The following is a 19,502-nucleotide window of genomic DNA, read 5'->3' on the forward strand; positions in this document are numbered from 1 at the left end:
AGTCTGCTATTGATAGTAATAGTAAACATTCGATCCGCAAAACTGAGACTACTTTAGCAGCGATGGCTGTGGGGTTCAATAAGCTAACAGTGAACAGCTTTTGTTTGCAGTTGAAATACATGAATTTATTTGGATTATTATCATTTCAAATCTTTGCAATCCAATTTCGCATAATTTGCGACTATTCACTCTCCCCCTCTTAAAGTGTCCACATGGTACATGGGTAGCCTCTTAGTACATTGAAATTATTCGAATAAGTTTTCATTCGTTTTCCTCAAAGTGTCGATTTTACCCCGAGCAGTGTCTATCTTATTCGCACTCCCATTTATTTCTTCTGAAACACTATTTTTTGCATTCTATCAAAATGTGAGTTCTACTCAAAAAATTATCAACAGGTAGAATGGTTAATGAAGAGTTTAAGAGATGTTCTGTAATGATTTGAAGTCACAGAAATATGGGAGAGAGAGAGAGAAAAAAAGCAAAAGTATATTTCTAGTGCTCTCAAAAACACAATTCCCCATAGACAAATTATGCAATGCAGAAGTTTTCGCAGAACGGTAACAGAAACCTCGAACCGGGTGTGTGTCGGAGGCGACAGAAACCACTGCGGACCCAATTTTCACCTCCAATTTTACACCAAAGAACACAGCTGCACAGCTGGAAAATATCTTCTTCGCATCCGGCTTGAAATGCGCTATCTAAATTTACACAAGCTCTCCCCCGGAAAAAAATAATTCAACATTACTTTAGAATGGGTCGATTTTTTTCAATAAGTCTTCAATAGAAAGTTTTGGTGGCTTTGAAAAGGGCCGATAGTTACACGAACGCTTTCCCGGCGGTGTCAATTGACATACATCATATATTTTATTTATTTTTTTTATATTCATATTTTGTTCTACCATTATTACAAAATTCTTGATCATTTCAATTTACCTCTGGCGACTCATAAAAATAACAACAATATGCGCGTGTGATGTACAGAAATGCAGAAGTACTCTCCACCATACGGCTAGAAAATTGATGCGGTGCATTCACCGAACATCGTTCTTTGCGCCGCCATTTGCGATGTCTTCCACTCTTCATCGCATCGAGTGGAAAACTTTGTGAGTGATATCAGCATTAGGAAAGATTGCTGTCTGCTCACTAGCTAGCTGGATTGGTGATACTGTGATTTGAAAGTAAATTGCGAGAGGCTTATTTATAACCGATGAGCCGAAAACGCGCCGAGCTTAAATCGAATTGTTTCCTCTCTGTCCGTAGAACGTTGCATTTGTATATTGGAAGAGCGATTTTCACATGCCTAATTCGCAGAGGAATTATAAATGTTGTACCTCGCCGATGCAATAGTTGCTCGTTATTGATACTACGGATAGGTAAGCATACAACTGGGTAGAACAATTGACTGGGAATATGAGAATGCTTCCAATTTTCGTTAATTTAAACCTTTTAAAGATCATAGAATCGTAATGTATGCATAACTGAAATTCTCAGAGAATTCGATTGGTAAAGGAGTAAAGGAAATTTGGAAAATCGAAATTTTTGTTCGATGCCAAGTCATTTGTCAAAGTCAAAGTCAAATCAAAGTCGATTTTCGCCCAAAAATTTTTTTTTCGAGATAACACCAGATCTCGACGTTTTATGCATTTTCGAGTCATTTGGCATCGAAAAAAAATCGATTTTCCAAACTTCCGAGGATAAAAAAATCAAAACTTTGAGCGCTTTGAGGCACCCCTCAATCATGTCCGATTGAGCTGAAACTTTGCACAGGCATTTTTTTGGGCAAATAAACAAAATGTACTTGGTCGGTTTTTGAAATTTGATATGACAATTTTCGCTGCCACCTTAACGTACGCACATTACACCAATGTGCGTATGCATCTTGCTATCAAATTGTGCTATAAAAATCCTGATTGAAAATCACTCAATAAATTAGGAGAGGTGATGAACTCCTGAATTCGAGTTTGGATTTTTTTTTTAATTTTAGAGTACAGCGCGGACTCGATTATATACAGTTTCTGATTTCTTTCCACTGTATATAATTGAGTAAAAAATTTTTTTTTATCCATTTTCTTTTTTGGCAGTATTTTTCGTTTTTCTGAATATGAAAAAGGAATTTGATTTTTGATTCATCCCCTTAAAGTCAGAAAACACCTTTCTCACATAAAAAAAAATTATCCAGATTCTCTCTGGAGGTGATAGACAATCTTTTTTGATGAAAAAAATCCTTCTACGCATATGTGTCAATGACAGAGTTATAGAACTTTTTTTTTTGTTTCAGACTCTGTTGCCTCAAACTGGTTCTACATTGCAAAGTACGCTACAGAAGATGATTCTGTTGCTTTCATTTGAAAGATGAGAAAATTTGGTACAGAATATAGTGGTGGAACATCTGAATTAGTGGATTTTAATAATATTTTGGAAGTGAAAATCTTAAAAGTTAATAAATTTTAATTTGTTATTATTAATTTCATCCCAAAAATTTATATTAAACTAGATTGTTTCTGTCAATTGAATTGAAGCTTTCTATCCGCTCTACAATTTGTTCTTTGACACCCAACTTCTAAATTCAAGTAAAATCTTCAAAATCACGATCTTTACCCGACTGTACATGCAATAGCCACTGAAATTACACCTTAACGTTGAAATGTTACATGTCTCCTCGAAGTAAGTCATATTTCAAATATAAAAAAAAAATTCCAAACTGTATATAATCGAGTCCAAAATTGTATATAATCGAATCACATATAATCGAGTCCGACCTGTATTCGGGATCTTTTCCTGCCAACAATTTCTTCCAAAATAGGAACAAATAGTAGTCCGGAGCCAAGTCTGGTGATTAGGGGGAATGCGAAACGTGTTTGAATCCTATTTCTAATAATTTTGTAACCACAACTGCTGAGGCGTGAGCTGGTTCGTTATTGTGATGGAAAAAAAGCATCCCAAACTTTCTCGATTCAAACTAATGCCAAATAAAAAGAAACAGACCGATCTGGTTGAAACCTGGTTTGTGTTCTTCCAAGAGATGCTACTAACTAAACATAACATCGGTACGCGCCATTAGTGCCATCTCTCTGATTTTGCACGCATTTTTCAAACAACCCTCGTATGTTCTAAATCAGTCATGAAAAATAATATACAAACTTGAAGATTATTCATTATCGAGGAATGAACCACTCACTCCAATAGCTTCTCAATAAAGTGGAACGTAAGTTGGATTCCGTAAACATCATTCTTTAAAAATCACATCGAAAAAGAAGCACAGGTCACCCTGTGCTCCGATAATCTATATTGACATCATTTCATCCTATTTGTAATAAGAAACCTCCCCAAAAAACGATCCACAATCGACAACAGTCCATTCGCCGGAATTCCTATTCACTCTTTCAGGCTTAGCACCGGCAGAGGAGCCCACCCCTGGTAAGCCCATTCATCAATCCATCTGCAGTGGCCGCAAAAGTGTAATCCGCCGACACTCATCGCTAGTAAATTTGGTGCTCTGCTTTTGCTTCTTCGGAGCATGATACGCAGTGGAGCCGCATTGTTGCCCACCTGAAGAAAAGCCACCCATGCGGCAGCCGTAAGCCTCTTACTGACTTTCTCCTCCATTGAACTCGGCACTCGGAGGAAAAATAATTCTGCTTTCCCGACGCGTGTGCGCGCTGTTTCAAGAAAGGACAACCGTTATTAGGGCCGGAGAAAAGCCCCCCCCCCCATAAGCTTCTTACCTCACAATGGACGTTTACCGCAAGCGGTTACGCTTGTCCGTCAATAGGCCCTCGAGAAGATTTGCCCAGCGACAATAATAGCGCACCATAAAGATGACGATGGGTACGAGAAGACGGACACATTGATTGGAATCGTTCGATTCGGAGCTCGTGTCCCCGGAAGGATAGCGAAGAGAGTTTACTAAATATTGTCGGCTCGGTTCGGTGATGTAGGATGCAGATGAAGTAGCATTGCTATGCACAGGCCAGCGACAGCAAGAGCAGTAAGAGTGCACTGACGGAAGATGTTCAAAGCTGGTTGATGTTTGCAGCATCACAGTCTCGTTGATTCAATTAATTATATTTCATCTATTGTATGATGGTAAAGTACACATCACAGCACATAAATTGATAGTAGCTTCATCGAATATTTTGAGTTGGTTTTGACAACAATGCAGAGGAAAACCGCAAAATAATACAACTTTGTAACGTTTCACACGGTTCGATCCTAATTCACGATTTCCGATGACTGTAAGCAGGCAAGAATCTAATAGAATAATCCCACAATTGCACCAGAATGATAACCACTGCTCGCGATTTAAACAAGGTGCCACCGCTTGCCACCTTCGGGCAGCGAAACCACAATCAACACCACCCACGTTGCCACTCGCTAGGTTACAATAAAAATTATGACTGGGTTTCTCCCACCTTTCTCCCCTCTCGTTCTCGAGGCCGCGGAATGAGCCGAAAACGACCGCTGTAAGGGCGAGAACCGTGGCGAGCAAAGTTATCTCGCACAATAATGAAGTCTTGTAAGGATTGTTCAAACTGTTTCTGCATCAAATTACTGACATTTTCCCAGGGAGAAGGACGTTGAAAAGAGTCAAGGAGAGGTGGAATCTAGGAATCAAACTTCAACTTGGTGATGTCATACAGCATAGATCGAGGTGGATCACATCCGGTGAATAGTGGCATGCAAGAAGGAGGGATGCCAGATGTGTCGTATTTAGCCGTCGATCTACGCGGATTTGTTTGAAGGGATGGTCCGATTTTCGCCTCCTGTATTTTGTTGTATTCGTCTCTTCCCGTAGATCATTATAGTGGAGAGAAAAATCGGAAAATTTTCGGAAAGTGGGAAAATTCGGAAAATTGAATTCCCACATGTTCGAAAATTACATCATAATAAGCGTTGTTAGTCCATTCGATATTTGCGCTATCGAAATTGATCTTGCATTTCCATATATTATATCTATAAATAAAAATGGAAGGCCAAATGTGTTGGTAAGCGCAAAGCCCGAGAAAGGAATGGTTCAATTTGAGTCATCTATATTTCGTTGTATTCGTCTCTTCTTGTAGATCAATATAGCGGAGAGAAAGATCGGAAAATTCGGAAAATTGAATTCCCATATGTTCTATAATTAGCTAAGCGTTGTTAGTCCATTCGATGTTGGGGCTATCGAAATTGATTTTTGTTCGAAAGTGAAAAAGGATTTTCAGACGGAATAACGCATTCCTATATCTTCTATCTATATAAACAAACCCGAGGAAGGAATGGTCCGATTTGAGCTGTTTTTATTTTGTATCAAACATGTATTCCATGCAACGGAGAAACATGTTATTTGCAAGTGGTTGAAAAATCTTGAACGAGAATTTTGTCTTAAAATAATCTGATATTATAATGACGAGTTTTGGTAGAAGTACTAGGAACTTTATAGTAAAAGGTAATTTTAAAGGGTAGGTTAGAAAATCAATGAACAGTTCTGCGATAGGACCCATAAAGGTGCGCTTAGTAAAAAAACATGAATGTGATAACGAAAAATAAATTTTGGGTGGAACGAAGTTTGGCAGGTCTGCGAGTATATTATACGAATGATATACAAGTATTGGGGAGTAGCGCTATTTCTGTTATTTTTAGACTCATTTAATGTAATAAATCGGGATGCCAATACATGTGCTAAAAATTCATCTTGGTTGTAGAACCTGAATTTGAACTTCACGAGAAATGTCTCCATTTGACAGCCTCGAAAGGTTTGTGGCCTTCCTTCATGAGAGCAATCGTCAACATCGAATGAAAGAACAAAATGAAAGCTTCCCGCTAATGACGATTATTACACCCAAACTATCTTTGGCAAAAAAGATATCATTTTTGGCAGAAAATATGCCTTTTCTTGTGTTAAAGGGTCAAATGCACAAATAACAGCATCTTTTATAAGAGTGTTGTTTGTATGTATAGAGCAGATCTCGCATTCTCTCCGACTGAATGTCCCCTTGAAATTGTATAAAAAAATAAGAAAAAAACGACTGAGTTGTAAGGCTGTTCCACACGAACACGCTACACCCAAAGTTAATTTTTAACACATGTTATGGCATCCCGATTTATTACATTAAGGTGAAGGTGGAAGGAAGCCATTGTAGTAGTAATGGTAAAACCAAGTGTAAAAATGGGGTGATAGTGTTTGTGAGAGGATAGCAAAGCAAACGTCAATAGATCAATTCACATATCACACTGTGTGGCGCTTCATTGACACGAGTCTTTGAATACATTTGAAAAAATAACAATTCAATACTAAAGTATGAACGATATGTTCCGATGAACAATTGCAAATGTAAATATATAAAGAAGGTGGATTTGCATATGCATTAAACTTCTAATTATACGCGAGCGTAACATGAGCAATTGTATAGCACATGCGAATTGGGGCTCTTTTGGTATTAACAAGTTCTTCTGCATAGTAACTCGATGTTGATAATTCCTTAATATTTTCCTTCGTTGATCGTACTGTTTTCACATATTCACGTTGGAGAACCTTAATCCTTCTCTTCGTTGGCCGAGGCATTTTGATTGAATGTAATACTTTTCCGTTTACTGTTTTTAAAAGCATAGGCAGCCGTGACAGTGTTCCGAGCTCTGCAATACAATTTGCTTAACCGATGTTAAAGGTGCTAAAACTAACATTATAGACCCATTAAACGTATAAATAATAATTGTATTGATATCAACACAATTTTATTCTATTGATTTTCATGACATGAAACGTTATGACTCAGGAATAACATTTTATTGAGTGGTTTTTATAGCTGTTTCGATGGTGTGGTCTGGCATCATTGTCGAAAAATTATGATGCTTTCACTAATGCAAACAAAACCATTGCCGAAAATTGAAAAATGAAAATTTAACTTTCAGAGCACTAGCTCGAGCTTTCCGATGTTTTTCACTATACAGTGCGACAGCAGATTAAAATTTAATATCTTGTGAGTAATCGATTAGAGTTTGGTTGATAATACTTGATGGGAAGTGTGCGAAAACGATATTTTCCTTCACACTGTTTCGCAAAATTATAGATTTTCGGGCGAGGGGTGAGGGAGGGAGATGAAAGAAATGAGCGCCATTGTGGCAGCCATTTGTGGCTAGCTTCCACCTTCACCTTAAATGAGCTGAAAAATAACAGAAAATGTTCTACTCCCCAATACATCATTTGTATAATATATATGCTAGAGCCAATATGAGGAGCGAAACAGGAGACACATTTAAATGAAAGCATATGAAAGCTTTTCGTACAGTTTGCCAAATGCACGGCCCGGACAGAGAAAGATATATTCTCGTTCATGTTCTTTTTTGCCCTCGTAGAAAACACTTTCCAACTTCATTTTATGATGAGGTGTAATATTATCACGCTTCAATGCACTGACAGCTAAATGGATAGCGTGGTCGTGTGAAATAGCTTTGCATTCCAGCCGGCCTTGGTTCGATCCCCATTCACGTCGTATGAACTTTTTTTTTTGCACAATCCCAAATGAAATGAGAAAAGAAAACAGAAAGAGATGTCTGCTCGCATACCTACAAACCATTCTTGAGCTTTAAAGACAGCTCATTATTTGCACATTTGACCCTCCAGCACACGAAATGGCATAATTTCTGCCAAAGATGAAATGTTTTCTGCCAATGCTAGTTTGGGTGTACCCACGTAATCACTGATGCTGCGATACTAATGCACGAGAATATTACACCCAGGGCCCGAAATCTTCGAAGGTGAAAAATGAGGACCGACTCTACTCTCAGCAGCTTCGCTTCGACTAGAACTGCTTCGGCAGTCGCCACCAACAAAAAGTGACTAGATTAGAAAATGAATTGACTAGCGTTGACTAGCGAGGATGACTGGTGATCTAGTCCAGTCAGTGGTTATTTTAACTATCTCGACTAATGAATACAAATCTGCCTCTTCATTTAACTGACTTCAATCCACACCTCCATTTCCCCCTGACACTAATTCATACCCGCGTACACAATCTTATTTTTACGTCCATATAAAGAGGAACAAAAACATGATTTCTGATGCAAAAAAGAAGTTACCCCATCAATGGACGGTTTATTGTCTACCCATCGTGAACTCAAACCAACGAACTTAGACATTTATCAAGTACGCTATAAAGGTCCTCGCATTAGTATTAGTTAGTATTAGGCGTGCAAAATAGCGCACACACACTGCACGCTATTTTATACGTGTGAGTAGTTTTCGTGTACGCTCCAAAAAAATGTAGCTCACCTGTAGCGTTTGTCAAACCACGGTGAACTCAAACATCGATGCATGCAAACGTGCATGGGAAAGAGAGAGAGGAACGAATTCGTTTTGGGGGAAGTCACTTCAAAATGCAATGAGGACAATTTGACTGGGAAGAATGGAATGATATAGTCGAGTCGGTAGAGGGAGATAGCGACTGAACGCCCGACTGACCGTTCAGTCGTTTTGGCGGAGAAACTGCGTGAAGAGCCAAAAGTCATTTACTGACTGACTATGGATATAGTCGGTCGGTTAGTCAGCTGACTATCCTCAGTTGACTGTGACTATGCAGAGCTCTGATTACACCAGATTATAAAATGAAGTTGGATCTTAAAAGCATACAAGGGGAGTGTATTCAGAGAGCAAAACGGAGAGCGTAAACAACGTGAATCTTTAACCATTTCACGACGGTCGCCATGTATATACGGCAGTCACTTGGTGCATCACAGCAGCTGACGTCGGCCAAAGCGTTAATGCGTGCTTATTTGCATACAGTGTCTCATTTTGTTCGCTCATTTTGCTCTTCTATTGCTATGGCATATATGTTATACACAAACTCGCTTCTCGCTTGAGTAAATGCTGTGTCAGTATGGGTGGATATTATATTTTATGATAATTTTAAGCTCATTTAAAGTGATTTAAGAGGATGTCAAAAAATTTGCTAAAAATAATTTCAGGCGTAGGTACAATATCAGACACGTTTAGTTCGACACAACCAGAAGTACCGTTTTGTCTCATATTCCGAACAGTCTCAAATTCCGAATATTTCATTTTTAAATGTAAGTTTACTAAACTTTCAAGTCATGAATAATTGAATAATGAAAACATACAGATATTTTTTGAGCTATAGGCTTCATTTTGACATCATTTATTGGTATCGATACAGCCTATAATTTATAATATTAGACATTTCCAAAAAAGTGACTGTCAAAACCAATGATAAAATGTTTGCGTTGGCAAATTCCGTAAAAAAGTTTTTGTAATTGTTTCACCAGTTTTCATGTGAAGTGCTAGAGAATGTATGAACCTTCAATAACTGGGTGAAAAAATTATATTATATTTTATGCAGAAATCTTCATTAAAAATAATATTGAAGTATTGTTTGGAATATGAATCAAGTTTTTACGCATGATTCAAATTCCAAACACTTCATTTACAAATGTAAATTTATTGAACTTTACTGTTAGAAATCATTTAATAACCAAAACCTTGATATTCTTTGGGTTATAGACTTCATTTTAACATCATTTACAGGTATCGATATTGATATAGCGCCCTTGGTCCCGAAACCATGTAATCTATAAAAAACAAATACAATCAAGAGATACGAAAGCCATATGAATCATATGAATCGGTCCAGTAGTTTAAAAGCCATGATTTTTTTTTTAAATTGTATTTTTGCTGTTCGGAATTTTAGACAAAGGTGATTACACATATTTTTAGTTTTTCACAATGGAAATGTATTTGTGAATCAGTTTTATTGTAGGTAAAATGAAAAAGAAGGCTCTATTGTATCCAAAAATCAAATTAATTTCGCGAAAGAGTACCATTTTGAGTAATGAGACAATGTTTAATGGCCATCAAAGCTTAAGTGTTCGGAATTTGAGACAAAACGGTATATGACGCCAATCGATGGATCGAAATCGTCCTGCAATTGCTGCTGGAACCATCTATTGACAAACAGCAAAAACTCATCGAGGCAATTCATACAAACGTGAAATCTTCAAACGTTTTTCATTTCTAGTTCATAAACCTACCCATTCCTGGGACTGCAATTTTACTTATAAAACTGAGAGGTTATCTATCCTGTGTGGTTTTATACGTTTCCCAGTGTATTTTTCAAATTCCAGGAATGCACTAGCGTGAAATCGGGTCGACCATCGTTGTCAATTCGTCAGTGGAACTGTGCACTTTCAGTACGTATCCGACTTGAGGAGGGTTCCGACGAAATGAAATGCAGTTGACGAAGGCGCAAACTGGTTGCGGAGTTTATCGATAATGATCCAAAATAGGTAGTCTAAAGGCCATGCATTTCACTGGCATCCTGAAGACCACTGATCCGGGATGCCCAATTTCGAAAGAAATCGAAACTGGAGATGTTCATTTCGAGTTACTGTCTACAACATTCTGTGTATCCGGTCGAGTGTTTTCGTCCATTGATGTATGCCAATGAAACATAACGAATTCCATGGAGAACGAAGACTTATCAAAGAGGGGGTTCTCAGCACAACCGCCTGGACGAAACTCACAGTACAAGGCAAACCTTGTAATCGCATTGGTACGTATGCAAAGCAGAGCAGGTGCATGCGAAAGTCTTACTACACACGCCATCTAGTCCTTTATCATACCTCGTGATCATCCGGTAACAGACCTTATCATATATAACACGCCAGGGTTGGCATTTTCGGACTAATGGAAGTAGCCATTGAATAGAGGATTGAGAAGTGGATCTTCTAACTTGTCTCACTGTTCGCGAAGTCCATATGGAATTCACATTAAGCACACCTGACAATTCAATCCTCCGACTGGTTCCCTTTAGCTATAAATTCATAATCTTCAAATTGTTACAAAAGCTCGAGACAATGTTTCTATCGAACACGAAGTAATTCGAGTCAAACTAAACCCTTAAATAAAATTATTGTCTAGATAAATAAAACGGTTATATTAGAGATGATGCTAGGTAATGATTTGAACTATTTTTTAAGTCAGTTCTGTGAAATTTTGAGAATCGATTTAAAAAAAAATAAAGAAAAATTTCATTACAAAGAATTTCAGTCACTGAACCATTTTTTCATGTTTTCAACCACATCTATTCATATAAAATTATATCCGATTTCTTCAAAATTCGACAAAATTCCAATTATCATTGGGTCACTTAATAGTTTCAACCGAACAGAGCATTTTGTTAATTGTTGAAAGCTAACATTCCTACCGAAGTCTGTCTAAATATAGCTGGTTTGATGATAAACGCAAAACATGATTTCATGTATTGCAAAAAACTGGTAGATTCGTAGGTATCCGAAAAAATTGATACCTCTGGCCAGAATGATTCTAAAAAAAAGGATAAACATTCGACTATCACAAGCTTCCACTGAGACAAAGGCACATTATGAGTCGTTATCGTTGGAGAAAGCCGGTCCCTCCGAGAAAAGAAAAAAAACCCTTATCAACCGCTCCGCTTGTCGGTCCTTTTGACGCGGTTAACCCATTTGGTCGAAGATCGCTTCTAAATTGGTCATCGCCATGAGATGTTTTCCAAAACCAATCCTCATAGAGCATCATCCCATCAGAGAGGACCCGAAACACATGTCATTGAATCACTTTCCTTTGTCTCAGAGCCATCTTCTTCGACTTCACGCGCGCAGTTTCGTTTAAATGGAGAAAAGGGGAGAAAAAAGTTAACAATAGTTTTATAATTCATGACGTGATGCCCGCAGGGAATAGAAGCCTCTTCTCACGCCGTTTGCCGCTCGTGAGATTGTGCTGTGTGACAATTGTTTTTTTTTTGTTCAGTAGCATTTCTATTCGAGCGCGAGAGGTGGGACAGAAAGGCTCCACGCGAGATGCTGTTTATTGATGTCATTTTTGATGTTTGTCCTTTGTCTCATCACGTCCACATCTCGCTCTCTAGCTCCATGGCTTCACTCTTCGACGGACTTTGCGACACATCTGCGTAGCGATGCCGCAGAGAACTTGATGTTTAGCGCCATTTCAGTGTCATGTGTTTATGTGTTTGCATGCGACGTTTAGAGTCGAACACGACGAGCCCGAGGGCCTCGAGTCTCATAACTTATTATCGCACTCCCTTCTACGGGTAGCTAGCCACACGTAACAGCACTAATCGGCTTTAAGGGAAAAGTTTCTACTCATGCCCCAGGTCAGACCGGGGCGATTGAAGGAGTACTTTGGAAATCCGCCGGAGATGAGGCTAAAAGGATGCGACATAGGACACAAAAGCGATTATCACGCATCGATTATCCGGGGCTAAACATGACTGCAGGGGGGAACAGTTATGAAGTAAATGAGCGAACGATGTTTTCTGCTGCCCGGAGGAGTTTTCCAATCATCCGTCCTCCCTGGTAGGTGTCATTCGTTCGTTCTGCAGTGTCTGTCTCCGCTTTTTCCGCCGCTAATGTTTGTCACAATGGTGAAGGATTGGAGCTGCGAGCGCTGATCGGAAAATTCTCAGGATTCGATGGGAAAATAACAGTGTTGCAAACTAGACCACCGGAAGGAACAAGCAAATCCGAATCCGTGGCAAACAATGGATAGCTTTGATTGGGATAAATCTGGAATGATAAGAATTTCGGCTAATAATACCATCTGAGGTGGCTGAGATGGCCAATCTCAGATCAGTGTGAATGTTTCGATCATTATTTTAATAAATTCACAATGCTTTATACGTGAATTGAAGTTATCTAATGTGAAAATTTTAAAGTGCCTAGTATTGAATGACATTAAAGTTTCTTAAAACTCGCTTCCAGGCAAACTGGTGCGAGCCGATCATTCCATTAGTACGCCTGGTACTTTAAATATTCAGGGCGATTTGCAATAAAGTGTTTAGATTTTCTCATGACTTCAATCAGAAGAACGTATCAGTATTAAAGTGTTTAGGGCTTCGTTGAATTGCGACATACTCATTGGATTTGAATATGTTTGTGGAGATTTTCGATGACATGTATACATTACCCAGTCTTCACAATTATTTTTTTTCTTTCATGCTATAAAGCCTCTAATTTCACAACAAAAGAAGGAAAAAATTACAGGAGGGTTGTGTCCGAGACTATTTGATAATGATTTGGTGGCTCTGAAAAGAGCCGTTTTGTTGGATGTTGGATATTGTTTGTTCACTCCACCAGTGTTTACCGAGTGATAATGACATAAAGATGGTGAACAGTCGTTGAATGGTGCGTATCAGATAAAAGATACCGAAGTGGAACGAGATATGATGAAAATCACCTTCTGTGATCCTAGACGAGATGCCTCCTGTGTTATGTATGGATGAAATAAAGAAAAAAAAACTCACCAATGTAATATAAGATAATTACCAATACCGAAAACAATTATCAATTTTTCTCATCAGTAAAAACATGTTACTTTAATATAGAGAAAACATATTTGAAATGGAAAAGGTAATTTTCTTTTATAACTTTTATTTTCTGAGTGTTTATTCAACCTAATGCGACTAACTTAATTGGACTAACAGCACCTAATACTACATGTAGAGCATATGGAAAATCACTATTTCTAATATTTCCTCACTTTTCCATTTCTCTCGCCGTATAAACTTTCCTTGGGTGAAAATGAACACAACAAAACAGACAGCTTAAACCAAACGTACCGTTTTCGAACGGGAACACACCTTGGTTTTTATTTATGAAAATTGAAATAAATCGTTTCATATATCAAATCATTTTTAACACAACTTCTAGCAAATACCATTTTACACTTACACTTGTGCTAAATTTTTCACAATACAGTATCGGTCATTGATATGAAATTTTACGAAGCAACCAACATTAAAGTTCAAAATTTAAATTTAATTTGCTAGAAATAATCGTATCACTCACCTTACTAGCAATATAAAAATGCCCCCGGCTTCCATATATTTGCAACGGCGGTTTCCCCTGGGCACATTGGTTTTGATGTCTCTGTTAGGAATCACATTCCGGTGGGAACAAAAGCTCCCCCTACTCTCATGTATTAGCAATACCGATTTCCCCCAGGCAGCTTGGTTTTGATGTCTCTGTTAGGCACCCGCCGCATGTTTTGTCAATTTCGACCAATCAGAAGTGAGTATTTCCGTTAGGATAGGGGTTGATGAGGTACATATCGAGGTGAAGCAGTAGGCGAGGTATATTTGTATTAGCGACCAAAATATGGTTTCGTAATTATTTGCATTCTTTACGAAGTGTATATGGAAGAAACAAAACAATGTTCAAAATACTCACGGTTTTATGATGGTTTAAGCCAAATTTCTCATGAAATCTTGCAACTTTTTGTCTTTTAACAGATGACAATTGTATTGTGGCCTATTTCCTTTATTAATATGGTGAAAAAACCCAGAGAATAGTCGTAGTTTTAGTCTTCGAAACCAGTAACATTTTCAGTGAAACGCTGCTTAATTGAACACTATTTTCTCACATCACACACACCCACACTGAGAGCCATAGTAATATTAATATGGTATCGTTAAAATACGGAAATTTCGTTTGTTTCATTGCCGTGGGGGAGTGAAAATGTTTCACTAAAATATCACTTTTGTTGGCTTCCTTCGACGTGTTTTCACAAATTTTCACTGCACGCTATCACAATATGTTTATAATACGTGGGAACATCAATAAAATGTATGTTTTTCGTTGATAACACACTTATTGAAAAAAGCATTTTCACACGGATGCGGTGGGCAATCAAAGATAAACACAACGACTGACGTCACTGTTTGAAAAATAGTTTTGATAGCGCATGCTATGTCATTCGAAACTCTACCATCTTCATTACCTTTTTTCCAGGACATTGGATAGGGGTTGAGATTTTTCAATTGCTCGATAGTTAGTTCCAGGACATACATTATTTTTTTCAATATAAAAAAAAAATTGTTATGGAGTGCCGATATCGATTGACGCAAAAATTTCATCAATCCATCATGAAATGACTTAGCAATAAGCGTTTGAAGTTGGACAATTTTCATGATATGCTCGATTTTCGATTTTCAATTTGTATCCTAATATGTTCCCGAAAGACGTAATCCTACGTCAAAAACATTCGCACACCAGAAACAATTACTGCTATATTTTGTGAAAACAAAATGCTTCTACATATTAGAAGGTGATATATTTATGAACCTAACTTTTCGCGTAATAGAATCCTCAACAAAGTTGCACGCTATCAGCCTTATTCTTTACGGCCGCATCTGAATTTCGTTCAAACGACGCGATTAGAACATTTATAAAAAGGCATTCTCCTTTTCTTTCGAATCCGTTCAGATGAGACTTTTGTTCTTTTTTAAAAAAGATGCCGTTAGTCTTTTTCCATTCCATGATGATAACTGAAGCAAACATATTGAAGACTGAAGACTCTCGAATAAGCCCAAACCCACTCTTCGATGCTCGAGTTAAATTAGGGCGAAAAATCCAAATCAATTTTTGTTTGTTATTTTTTAGCATTATCGTAATTTGGTGTTCCAAATGCAAACTCGACACAAGTATTCTCCCGTGTACCGTAAACTGTCGTCAGGGTGATCACGTCTTCGCACAATGGTACAAACCGATAAGAGATTGATTTCTTCAGAAAAAATGTGATTTATTATATAGCGAGCAACTTAGTTGAAGCTTATTTTACGATCACGATCTGCACACACCACTATTAATATTGAGCTTTCATTTCTCTAACAAAATGATGCTCTCATGATAATTCTGAGTTGACCAATTCATCGCTAGGCTGCTGAATTTAGATGAGAGAGGTGAGATACTCTTTTCACTCGTAGAGCAAACTCCGCGTTTCATATTCAGTGCTCATTGGTTTTGTAAATTGGGCAAATACATAGGTAAAATGATTAACTATCGATTATGAATATTGATGCCTTTCATTCAGGAGCAGGTACTTACGATCACCCATCCCCAAACCGATGATTACTGTCCCCATTTGACATACATCAATCGATTGTTAGCAAACTACGGCTACGGTGGTATCGCGGAAGTCTTCGGGTACGACCATACCGTAATTAGCATTCTAAGGTCGCTTTCGGCTTCGTGTCATGTTCCACTTGGCACCTAATTGGCACCTCTCTCATGTTGAACTACGCGCAGCAGCGCCAAATTTGTCCATGTCTAACGATCGATGGTCGACGTTGTCGAACAATTTTACACTTCGCGTGGAAGAGACTCCCGCAATCTTGAGATTGAACAATTACCCACGGTCGGTGGTGGCAGCTGTGGTTGTTGTTGACTGAAATTTTGGATTTCTTCTGCAGTGTCTGATGATGCAACACATGATGCTTGAATCTGACTTTGCTCACCACGCTCAAAGGCGAAGCTTGAAGAGGGGGACATACAAAGTTGACGATTCAAGTTTTGCGCTTTGTGCTGGATCGCCACTGGACCCTAAGTTTGGTCCTGGAATATCTTTGATCAGCGGATGATAATAACAATAAATGGTGAGGACCGACGAATAAAAAGAAAGGGAAGACTAAGACGGATAAGAAAATCGATACGACTGAAAATGTGTGTGTGTGTGTGTAAGTTTGATGCGCTTGCTTAATAAAATTAAAAATAAATAAATAAACCGTTGCCTGAACCTCGAAAGAAATAAACTCGTTTTGATTACTGAACATGTAGAACAAATTTGCAGCTTAGCTGTAATTCTTAAATGTATCAAAGTCTCAAGTAAGTGTCCATCTCTGTGCAGCTCAAACCCACAGAGTTGATATAAAATAACCTTGTGGCGGCACATCGAGATGCTGCCGTGCAGACCAGAAAAACAGGATCTTTTCCGGAGGCCAGCGGTGCGCGGCACTGTGAATATATGTATAAAACACAACCTGCGTTATGTTGTACACTTCGCTCTTAATTTTGTGATTGTACCCGCGATAGTCTATGTCTTCTTGTCTTTTTTTTTCCACCTCATCACATCATATTATTGTGCTGCTGCAGGTTTCTTTTCTCTTGCCTCATCTCCACATCCCAGTGCTGGATTGATCACACAAACACACACACACACAGTCGCGCGCACAGAGGTAACCCATCGAGATGGGTCCTTTGTTGTGCTCTTCACGGATGCAGCAGCGGCAGCATCATCATCATCGTCAGCCCTACGGGCGCACTCAAGAAGCTTCGAAGCAGCAGCAGCAGCAATAATCGGACGAAGGATACTGTGAGAATTTCTGGCAGGTGTCTCAAGTTTCCGAAGACGACGGTCAGAGAGAAATGGGAAAAAATCAGGTTATACGTAAGAGGAAAATATGGCTAACAAGAAGCAAGAATTTAAAATAACCTGCATCCAGTTGATTACACGTTACAATCCCGAAGGTAATGACTTTTTTGTACCTCGCACCGCACCGCACCTCCGCCAGTCCTTGCGTCTTTGCGTCATAATTGTTCACTACGCGCAGAGCGTTGGTTTCTTTTTTTTGTTGTTGCGTTGAAGAGGCAATTCTGATTGGTTTGACATCAGGGACCAGCTGTGGCATTTTCTCCTTTTCTTTCGCTGGGGCTCTGGTTTTCTTGATATAGGAGTGATTGAGGGATTTTGACCTCGAAGACCACCTAAAAACTTTTTCTCCGAGGGATTTTCTTGGCCGTAATCCTTTTTCTTGCGAACAAATGAAGGATCCGATAATGCCACGCCCGGGTGTGTCATTATGCTTCTCATAATCACCTCTCACTCCCCGGTGCCGGTTCTATGGAATGTTGTCTCAACTGTCTGGTGATAAATTACAGTGTTGCGAAAGCTTTCTTTTTTTTCGCCAACCAATCGGTCTTAATTCGCATCGCCCCTCTCTGGAGGCGAGAAGTGCTCTGAATGTCGTTTGATGTGTTTACCGCCAAGTATCGAGCGTTGAACGGGACAAAAAAAAATGCGGTTTATCTAGTTTGCATAGACAGTGTCCCGTTGGCATCGAATTCCGGTTACTCGGTTTTAATGAAGATACACTCGCTCGCTTACACCGAGACGGTGTGCAACCGAACGCCAGGATGCAAAATCATCACGCTTCGGGGGAGGGAGCGGAACTTGTGGAACCTTGGGGGCAGAAATAGGATAGCCAGTGTAATGGGGTACAGCCACGAGGCTGTGTACGGTGACATGCCATTACCGTGATGATGACTATTCACTTAATAAATGGCGAACGCATTAACTCGCATACGCATCGGACCCAGGTATGAGCGAAGATAATTGAAATCCGGCACCGGCTCCCTGTTGCCCTACACTCTCCCGTCCCCAGGGTAATGAGTGGTTGTCGGTAACATTCTCGAAGCACCGTGCGTGTCGGCCGTGTTAAAATTTTCGTCATTGTTAATTTTGGTCACACGTGTGTGGCACATGACGTAACGGGGTATTCGGTTCAGCTCCTAGCTTTAAACCTTCATGGAAAGCGCGCGAAGCCATAACTACAACGATTAAAAGTTATAAAATGGAGACTAGCTGCTTTCAAACAAGCGGTTCAGCAGACGAACGTTGCCCGATTCCTCATAAAATGAGCAATCAATAGTTTTTATTGTATGAAAAAATGGGGGTTCTCTCTAACATTCTCTATATCCCTCTTTGTGGTTACAAAACGCTTTGTCATGCTATTCATCAAAGAGCCATTGGATTCATTCATCGCATTCACGATTCATTGCCAGTAATCCAGCAGTAACCCAGCTAGCGACCAGATAGCAGGGAGGCTTTCCAAATGACGTTTCTCAAGTTCGAGGTATTAGTTTGTTTTTCCAGGTTGGCCTTTTTCAGGGCTAGAGGCGAACTGACAAGTTTTAAAGCCCCCATAATTTAAACCATGACCATCATTATTCAAATCATCGTCACGCTCCCGCTAGTGAACAGTGGTCTTTCTCAATGCTGATGTTACACACAACGGTTTTGCACAATACAAAGGGAAATTGGAAGAAGAATCTCGCAAACAGTGGCCGCAATTTTGTTCAGTGGAGGCACCACCGGAGCTTCTGTATTTTTACACCACATCGTTTCTACATCTGCAAGAATTTGAATCTTTCGACTAAAAAGTAATTTTAAACATTTCAATGCATACTAAGTAATATCCGAAGTAATTAAAAGTGAATTGATCGCTAAAGTTTTTTTTTTTGCTGAATAGAGCTTCTAGAGAGCTCAAAAGTGTGATTACTATCATTTACTATCATTTATTTTATTCTTATCAACGGGTACAATTATGCCCTAATGACGATCACTGAACTAAACTTACATTTTACTTATATATATATGAACGTGAAAAAAAAATTATCGCTAATAGCAGTGGCTGTAATTGCGGAGGTGTATCGTTTTTTAAGTAATGCGCGAGACAATCCGAAATCGAAGAAACGACTGTAGCAATTGAACTCACGGCACATGCTCGACAAAGGCTCGTTGTAGCCATAGTTTGTGTTAGAAAACGGCATTTGAAGGAAACTGTGAGACCTCAGGTTTCTTGTTTGCACGTTGAAATTAACCTTCTGCAGAAGCTCTGGACAATCAATATGTGACAATATCAAATCTGATATGAAGCAGGTTTTGGCAATCCTTCGACGAT

At 38.9% G+C, this 19,502-nt stretch overlaps 1 protein-coding gene across 1 annotated transcript in view; it reads right to left on the reverse strand.

Annotated features, from left to right (window-relative positions):
- LOC129763498 (irregular chiasm C-roughest protein-like) overlaps positions 1–19,502 on the reverse strand; it is a 124,561-nt gene that overhangs the window by 16,409 nt on the left and 88,650 nt on the right. The window lies entirely within an intron of this gene.

The sequence above is a fragment of the Toxorhynchites rutilus genome, chromosome 1 (assembly GCF_029784135.1).
Source record: "Toxorhynchites rutilus septentrionalis strain SRP chromosome 1, ASM2978413v1, whole genome shotgun sequence".
NCBI classification, from domain to species: Eukaryota; Metazoa; Arthropoda; class Insecta; order Diptera; family Culicidae; genus Toxorhynchites; species Toxorhynchites rutilus.